An 8,669-nucleotide genomic window follows, 5' to 3' on the forward strand; every position below is an offset into this window, starting at 1 on the left:
TCTCAAACGCTGATTATTACAGACGCGTGTGCTACCACGCCCAGCAATTAACTTCGTTTTTGCACCGTTGCTTGTATGGGCCTAACGGGAAAGGGCCTCAGAATTGAGGGCATTCACCTTTGATCGCACTCCGTGCCCCTCGGGACTGGCTGGAACAGATCTGGGATGCCAAGTCTCCAAACCAACCCTGCTGCAAATTTCCACACACCCTCATTTCCCCCCACCCACCCCCATCCCGGGCCCAGGCCACCCCCACCCAGGCAATGACGTCTATTTGCATACCCCGGAGCCAAAGGAAGCGTTGGCTCAGCGACGATTTGCATAATCCCGTGCTATTGGCTGGGAGGGCGGCGCGGCAGCCAATGACCTGCAGCGGTGTTGACAGCGCGGCGTGGGTGATGTAATGGAATCCTGGCTGGCCCCGCGCGCTCCCGGCGGACTGCGCGGTGACGTAGCGGCTTCCCCGGCCGCACCCGGCGAGCATGGCCTGGCGCGGGCGGCTGGGGCATGGCCCTACCCGGGCTCGGCGGTGCTGCTGCTACGGGGACCGCCGTGTTCCTTCCGGCCCGATGTTCCGGTGGCGGGTCCCGGGGAGGAGGGCTCGGGCCAGATCCGGTCTCGGGCCGAGGTGACAGAAATCTGGAATCTGACACCGGAGGATGACCGAGCCCGGGCTCCCGGGGTAGTGCAATTACGGACCTCTCACGTCGTCAGGACGCAGCTCTGCAACCTTTGCTTTTGTTGACAGGAGGGAGTGCGATTTTGTAACTCTAAAGTTGCAGAGGGTTTTGATGTGTTTTTAATCAAGAGCCCTCCTGGCTTTGATTTGTGGGAAATCTTGCATGAACTTCCTCCGTTTCCGGCCTGGTGACCTGGGCCACTTTCTCATGTTGGCCCGGATGCCCGGATGATCCTCAATGGCAAAAAAAAAAAAAAAAAAAAAAAAAGGACAACAAATGTGGAAATACTTGATGAAGCGCCTGGAAGGGAAGAGGCTCTTTGCTTCTACCCTATTCCAGTGGCTTTTTGTTTGTTTGGGATTTTTTTTTTTGTCCCCCAAGACAGGGTTTCTCTCTGTAGCCCTGGCTGTCCTGGAACTTACTCTGTAGACCAGTCTGGCCTTTTACTCACAGAGACCCTTCTGCCAGTGGTCTTCTTGAACTCTGGGATAGCCCCGGGGAAACCCTGTCTAGGTGTCCCCATTTTTTATTTTTTGTTCTTGAATGTATGCTTAAAGCTAGGGAGAGGTGGGGGCACCCCAGCCAAGTAGTTCTTGATCCTAAGAACCAGGAAGGGACCTATGAAGGGGATTCCCCTTTCCAGTCCCGGGCGAATTCTGGGTGAGACCTGGGCAGGGGAGTCCCTTCTGGGCCCAGCAGGTTAGTTAACCCCACCATATCCTCTCACCCAGGCAGGGAGGAAGTGAGGTGAGGACTCTCCCCAGCTATGGGTGCCTGAATCCAGGCCACCAAATGTGGTCAGTGGCCTTGGGCCTTGTGGCTCACCATGGCTTATTGTGACCTTCATACCTTGACATTTGAGACAGCCTAACCTCCATGGGATGTTCTTTCTCCATTTCTAGGTCTGTCTTTTTCATGGTGTACCCCACATCCTCTTCCTCCAGGGTGGCCCTGGGATTGACCCTCCACACACCCCTCCTTAGCACATGTCAGCTGGAGGTCTCTTGCTCTTCTGGCAGCTCTGTACAGACAACCACCACGGCAGAGTCAGCTCTTTGCGGCGGGACTTCGTCTTCCTGTCTTAGGAACTCTCCAGAATGTGGGTCAGTGCTGGTGAGGACTGTGCTTGTCCTTACCTGCTCCTAGAGGTGAAGTCTTACAAAGGAGTGAGTGCTCCACCTTCTCCCTTGGCTCTCCTGCCTACAGGAGCAGCTGGGAAGTGGTTCTGGGGTTTGGGCAGAAGGATGACAGTGCTTTCTGGGAGTTAGGAAACCAGGCTGGGGGGCTGCTTGGCCACTGACTAACTGGGGAAGCCAGTGAAGGGAACCACAGTGGGGCTGTTTGTGGGGTATCTGTTAGAACACTAAGAGGTCACATTGCACTGTGTACCCTCTCCCCCAGAACCACCAAATAAACACCAGCTGGGCAAAGCTAGGCCAAGCACTTTGCAGGGACAGCTCCAAGACAAGAATCCTAGCCCTGGCACTCCCTCAAGTCTCCCTGAGTGGAACGGCAGATCTGCCATTGCCTGCTCCCCGCTGCTGGGTGCTGTATGTCTGCTATCAAAGACACTGTCTTCATGATGGTGCCCGGAAACAGGTATGCTGCCATGCTTGTGCCTCCAAGGAGGAAACAGGAGCTCAGAGCAGGCCAGTCACTGCCTTGAGATCCCACATCTGGAGAAAGCGAGAAGCTGGTAGGCCAGAGAGGCTGACTTCTGGGGAAGAACAAGGAGAACTAAGTCTGGGTGCTCTCCATGTCCGGGGGATGCCCTCTGTGTCCAGGGGTGCCCTCTGTGTCCAGGGTGTGCCCTCGGTGTCCAGGGGTGCTCTCCATGTCCAGGGGGTGCCCTCTGTGTCCAGGGGTGCCCTCTGTGCCCCCCATTCTTCCACAGCTACTTAGATCTCTCAGTGACCCGTGTCCACCACATGCCACTTGGACACAGCCCCCCTCTACTGTCTCAGCCAGTCTCTTCAAGCCATCCAAGAGTGTTAGCACTTCACATTTTGCTGTCTGCTTTATTTTAATAGATAATTGAGGCAGGTTGGGGTAAGAGTATTTATAGAGAGACCTCTGTGGGCTGGAAGCCTCCATGGAAAAACTGCTAACAGCATTTTTTTCCATTCCTGTCTAAATAAATGTATTTCTCCTACACTGGCAAATATTTTAGAATGTATTTTCAAAAAGACTTGTGGAAAAATAAAAAGAGGGAGCAGGGCAGTGCTCTCTTTCCAAAGTCCATTGGAAAGGAGCTGCTAAGGCGAGGGGGGCAGCCTGAGGCTCCCTCACTCCTAGTCACTGGCGGGGAGAAGCCAGCCTGAGGCCCCCTCCCTCCTCACCACTGTCTTGTTCTTTTGCAAATGGATCTCCTGTTGACTATGGGAAAAGCAGAGCTGACTCTGGAATTTTGAGATAAACCAGAGAGGTTCCAGGGTTGGCTGTGAGGCAGGCCAGGAAGGGGCGCTGGGGTTACCAGAGAGCAGGGCAGGTCCAGAGAAGGACTTCTGGGGGGTGGGAGAAGAATGTGACCCCGCAGTGATTCCTCTGGATGCAGAAGGGATTCTTGGCCACGTGGGTCCTGGCTAGCTGCTGGTGGAAGAGGCACAGAGCAGGATCCTTGTGGATGGATTCTCACTCCCTGTCTCCTTCCCGTCAAGCAGGGTAGGACAGAGACACAAAACCACCCCTCAGCTATCCTTGGATTGAAATGTTTCATCTTGCAGAGTCGGATCATTAAGTAGGAAGGAAACCAACTCAAAATAGCTTCAGGAAATCCCTGAAACTGACCAGATTCACTAGGCCCCCTCCCTTCCAGAGTAAAGATTAAAGCTGAGAGTCCCTCTCAGAGGAAGTGAAGCTGAGCTCCCAAGATGAGTTTCCCACAAGCGGAGGTGTCTGGAAGAAGCAGAGACCAGCCAAGGCCGCCTGGAAGAGGTTTAGACTAGCTGAGGCCCCTGGGAAGGACGCTCTCCAACCTGTGGAGCTATTTGCAGGCTGTGCTGTGTGCTCCAGGTTCCCAGCTTTGGGAGCTGGCATCCCTGCTAGGGTAGGCCTTGGTGACACAGCTGTCTCTGAATTATTTCTACTCCTGTACGTGAGCCCACATCCACACTCCTGTATGTGACCCCACATCCACACTCCTGTACATGACCCCACATCCACACTCCTGTAAGTGACCCCACATCCACACTCCTGTACATGACCCCACATCCACACTCCTGTATGTGACCCCACATCCACACTCCTGTAAGTGACCCCACATCCACACTCCTGTATGTGACCCCACATCCACACTCCTGTAAGTGACCCCACATCCACACTCCTGTATGTGACCCCACATCCACGCTCCTGTAAGTGACCCCACATCCACGCTCCTGTGACCCCACATCCACGCTCCTGTACGTGAGCCCACATCCACACTCCTGTAAGTTACCCCACATCCACACTCCTGTATGTGACCCCAATAAAACTCATTGGTTTGCCAAGTTGGGCTTTGGTGGTATCCGTTCTTTGGTCTGTCTTGGGATCCCTATCTGGGGTGAGTAGATGTGTGTATTGTGTCTCCCCAGGAAAAGCTTTGTCACACAACATAGTTGGCACCTGAACAGAGACATGACAGAACCAAAGATGATTTGGGGAGGGGCGAGTGCATGGTTCTGGCTATGGCTGGCAAGGCATGTATGTACCTGAGGCTGAGAAGCCCGAGGGGGAGCATCCCCTGGGGAAACTGATAGAGCCATCCTCTCCTCTGTGTTTTGGTGTGCCTTTGTGCTAGGACAGTGGTTGCATGGTTCCTGCTCTGGATAGTGAGACGTGCAACTAAGGCTGAGCCCTCAGAATCATGAGGGGCCGTGGGGAAAATTGCAGCATGTCAGTCTTTACCTGTGTGGTGTGGGTGGCATGCCGGCTTGATGATCGGGGTCCGCCATGTGGATATGGAGACACCCTGAGAAAGTTACCTGGCAGAGGTTGTGTGTCGTTGTTAGAAATGCACTTGAGGCGGAGATGGTGGCCAAGGGGGAGCTTGTTTGTGTAAAGGGGCAGTTGCAACAGGAAAGGGGAGTGTGGCTAGCATCCTCCAAGTCAGCCCCAGATTTGGCAACCAAATTAGATAGATAAGGGGATGAGATAAAGACAATAAAAGATGCCCCTCAAGCCCAACCTTTTTGTAAAAAATGAGGGGAATCTGTGTGTAATCCAGCATGCAGGGCATTAACCATGATCCGATGCAAAAACCTAGTGTGATCAAGAAATACTCAGCCCTCGAGCTGCTGGAATTAGGGAAGACTTTTAAACAAGCCATGGAGGATCCTGTCTCAGGCTGACTTGTGAGACTGTGGGACGTGGGAGTGGATGGAATCAGTCTGACTGTGGCTGCAGGAAAACTGAGTGATCTAACTTCCCATCCCTCCTTAAAGCCAAAGCTGCATGACCTGCCTCCATGTGAGGGAAATCAGCCCCTGATGGACTGGCTTATCAGAGCCATTAGGGACATTTGGTTATCTCGGTCTGAAGTTCCTGTAAATATCAGGAGCTGGAAGACCACAGAGGAGGGGCAGAGGCTACTGAGGGAACTAGGAATTAGAGAAGTCGTGTTGGAACCCGTTCCCTGGGCCAGGTTGAGCTGTGTTCACAGAGGAGATAAAGAAAAGGCTGACCCAGCAGGGACCTCCAGGCTGGTGTAGAGCTTTAGTGACTTTGCTGAGCCCTTTGGTGGGACAAGACCTTTATAAAGTAGGAAAGGCTTTGGCAGATCTCAGTGGCTTAGACTGTCGTGTAAAGAGAGTTTGTAAAGTGAGAGCAACCTAGAGGAGGCAGTAAGAAGGTAAAGCAGAAGAAAACGTCTGGCTGCATTACTCAGTAAATGTGGCAAGATTTGTGTCAAGCTGAGGTTCCCAAGGGGAAAAATTGACAGAAGCCAAGTTGTGTGCTGAGGAGCTTCTGGGTGGCTGTGAAGCCTGAGGAGCAGTTCACAGACGGCAGCGTGGCAGAACCACACAGGTGAAGACGATCATGCCTGACCCAGGGCCGAGTCATTGTCCCCCCACACCAAGGAGTGTGCATTTCCCTCCAGCAAAGATTTTATCAGGGGTAGAGATGGTTTTCCCAGTCAGGAACTCCCCCAGCAGCCAGGTGTGGTGGATGGAGAGGCAACAGTTACAGCTACATCCACAGTGCCAACCCAGGGTGACTGTGTCCTCGGGAACCAGCAGGCGCAGCTGAAAGAGCATGGCCTTGCTCCCTGCTTGAGCCTGAGTAGGTATGAGAAAATTAAGTCAGGCCCACTGAGTGGATCAGGTGTGGAGAAATGTAGGGGCCTCCAGGGAAGAGCTCCAGGATATGGAAATGTAATGGCTCAGAGGGCATGATGAAGGATTACAGGGAGCTAACTAAGTTAGTGCCTCCTATCCATGCTTCCTACGCAACCTTGGTCAGTGGAGGAAGCAGTTGATACAGATGGACGGAACCTTCCCAGGCCGTGTTAGACGCTCACTTCTATTTGCTTTAGTATATAGTTTTGAACCTCTGGGGTCACTTGACAGTGAGGACAGGTGACCACAGACTTTCAGAGTGCTTCGCCAAGATTATCTTTGTAACCCCACTGTTACGGGATGGGGGTGCGGGATGTTGCCTTGGGCTGCCCACCCTCTGGAAAACGTCGTCTTATTATATAGATGACGTAATGCTAACCTCTGAGGGTTTTGCATATTTGGAAAGCCATTGGAGAGACATTTGGGTACGATGGTACTTCTGCTCACCTTACAACCCTACTGAGGCTGGGTTAATTGAAAGGAAAAAAAAATCCAAAAGGACACTCCCAGAGGCCACTGGCTATTGAATGAAAACCCCAGTGCCAGGGGCAGGCTACCTGAGTTGTTGGCCAGGGAAGCCACAAACTATAAAGACTATTGTTACTGCTGTTGGTTGTGTGCCAGAACTAGACGGTAAAGTCCCCTTGCTGAAGACACCACATGTGTGTGCTGACTGCAGGAAATGGAGAAATCAAGCTGGGACTGAACGGGCAACTCCCAGCGTGCTGGCTGGCTTCATACGGCCAGAGGTGGCCACGCAGGCTGCTGGTGGAGAACTCTCACCAACATTGCTGCTTAGCTACCAGCCCTGCATGCTGAAGTACTGACATGCCGGGTGGGACATGCCTGCTTATGCAATAGTGGCTCAGTTATGGTGAGTAAGACCAACAGCCTTCCAGTTGGATTTGGGGCCCTCTCCGCAAGAGAGTTCACATTTGGTACAAAATCTAGGACAAAAACCTGTGGCTGGGGAGGTCATCAGTCCCAGTGGGAAGCAGCTTCTATGGTTTTACTAGATGGATGGAACGCGCCTGTCAAACTGCCTGTGTCTGTTTACGCCCATAGATCACTAGTTCTCAGTCTCACCACTGGTGAAGCTCCTGAGAACAAGGCTGTCACTGAGTCATGGGGGCCTATTTCTTAGCTGTAGGTGACCATCTGCGGTCACCCCCCTCCGAGGCTCAGGGACCATTGCAGAGAGGGTATAGAGAGAATGTAGGAACCGTAGGAAGAGAGGGAGCTTTGTGTAGCAGCTTCCTCTGAGATGGAAACATTCCACCGTGCAGGGAAGCTCTGGAAGTAGAAAGGGAAACAGCTCAAGACAGCTTCAGGAAGTACCTGAAACAGAGCAGATTCACTAGGCCTCTCAAGATAGCTTCAGGAAGTACCTGAAACAGACCAGATTCACTAGTCCTCTCCCTGCCCGAGGAGACAATAAAAGTTCAGAGGAAGTGAACCTGAGCTCCCAAGAAGACTCTCACATGAGGTGAACGGCAAAGAAGGCTGAGACCAGAGCAGCTGTGGAAGAGATTTAGACCAGCTGGGGAACCTGGAAAGGATGCTCTCCAACCCGCGGAGCTGCCTGCAGGCTGTGCAGTGTGCTCCAGGTTCCCAGCTTTGTGTGTGTGTGGGTGGGGGTGGGGGTGGGCTTTGGTGATGATGCTGTCTTTGGGTCGCTTCTGCTCCCGTGAGGAACCCCTCACCCATATTTCTGCAAGTAACCCCAATAAAACTCATAGTTCACCAAGTTGGACTCTGACAGTATCTGTACTGTGGTCTGTCTCCGGCTCCCCGTCTGTGGTGAGTAGACTTGTATGCTGCGTCTCCCCAGGAAAAGTTTTATCACACAACAGGCTTCCTGTTGTGTAGCTTGTTGCAATGGGCATCTGTTGGGGAGAGGGGCTTGCTCAGAACAGGGTGGACTTCTCATTTTCAGAGGCCTAGGACCTCCTTGACCCCTCATCCCGAGGGTCTTGCTGAGAGGACTGTGCTTAGCTAAGGCAGAGACAGAAGGCAGCCACACTGTGGATCACAAAGTCCCCAGAAGAGGGGGGGCGGGAACCAAACCCTGAGTGCCTACTGTGTGCAAGACCACTTACTCCACAGCTGCTGGGGTCTGGTCACTGCAAAAGGTGGCTGGAGACTAGAGGCTCAGAAGGCTAGGTGACTTGTCCTAGGTCACCCAGGTATATGGGAGCAGCCAGATTGGTGAATGCCCCTGCCTCGGAAAGTAGTTTTTCAGGAAACACGTCACCTTCTCAGAAGTCCTCTTTCCTAGCTGCCTTCTCCCGTGGAAGCCCTGTACCCTGCCTGTTACCTAGGTTCCTTGTCTTTGGGGTGCTACACGGTCCCACAGGCTGAGAGGCTCATGCCACCTTGGGGTGCCCACAGGCTCAGAGGTAGGCTGGGGTCCTGACCTCCCAAGCAGCCTACTTGCTGTGTGACTTTGGGTTGCAGCCAAACCCCTCTGGGCCTCACTTTTTCCACCGAGCGCTCAGGGGAAGTCCCCGGGTAGATTTATTTATGAGTTGGATGTCGGGGTGGTGTCCGGGACGCCCGAGAGGGCTCACCTGGAAACAGCACCCCCACCCTGCCCTCGGGAGGGGCCCGTTATGTAACGGGGCGTGCGGCGGCGGGAGCGCTTTGGGAGGCGGGGGACGGGGGGCGGGACGCTCGC

At 53.5% G+C, this 8,669-nt stretch overlaps 1 long non-coding RNA gene across 2 annotated transcripts; it reads left to right on the forward strand.

The window, feature by feature from the left end:
* Window positions 1-288: 288 nt before the first annotated feature.
* On the forward strand, window positions 289-4,165 carry LOC128117127 (uncharacterized). 2 transcript variants are annotated; one of them, XR_008220713.1, is made up of 2 exons: window positions 289-1,793; window positions 2,082-4,165. It is a non-coding gene; the product is annotated as an uncharacterized LOC128117127 (long non-coding RNA). The 2 variants fall into 2 exon arrangements; XR_008220714.1 differs by having other exon boundaries at window positions 289-1,783.
* The last annotated feature ends 4,504 nt before the right edge of the window (window positions 4,166-8,669 follow it).

The sequence above is a fragment of the Peromyscus californicus genome, unplaced genomic scaffold (assembly GCF_007827085.1).
Source record: "Peromyscus californicus insignis strain IS unplaced genomic scaffold, ASM782708v3 Scaffold_20__1_contigs__length_68692818, whole genome shotgun sequence".
In the NCBI taxonomy this organism is placed as follows: domain Eukaryota; kingdom Metazoa; phylum Chordata; class Mammalia; order Rodentia; family Cricetidae; genus Peromyscus; species Peromyscus californicus.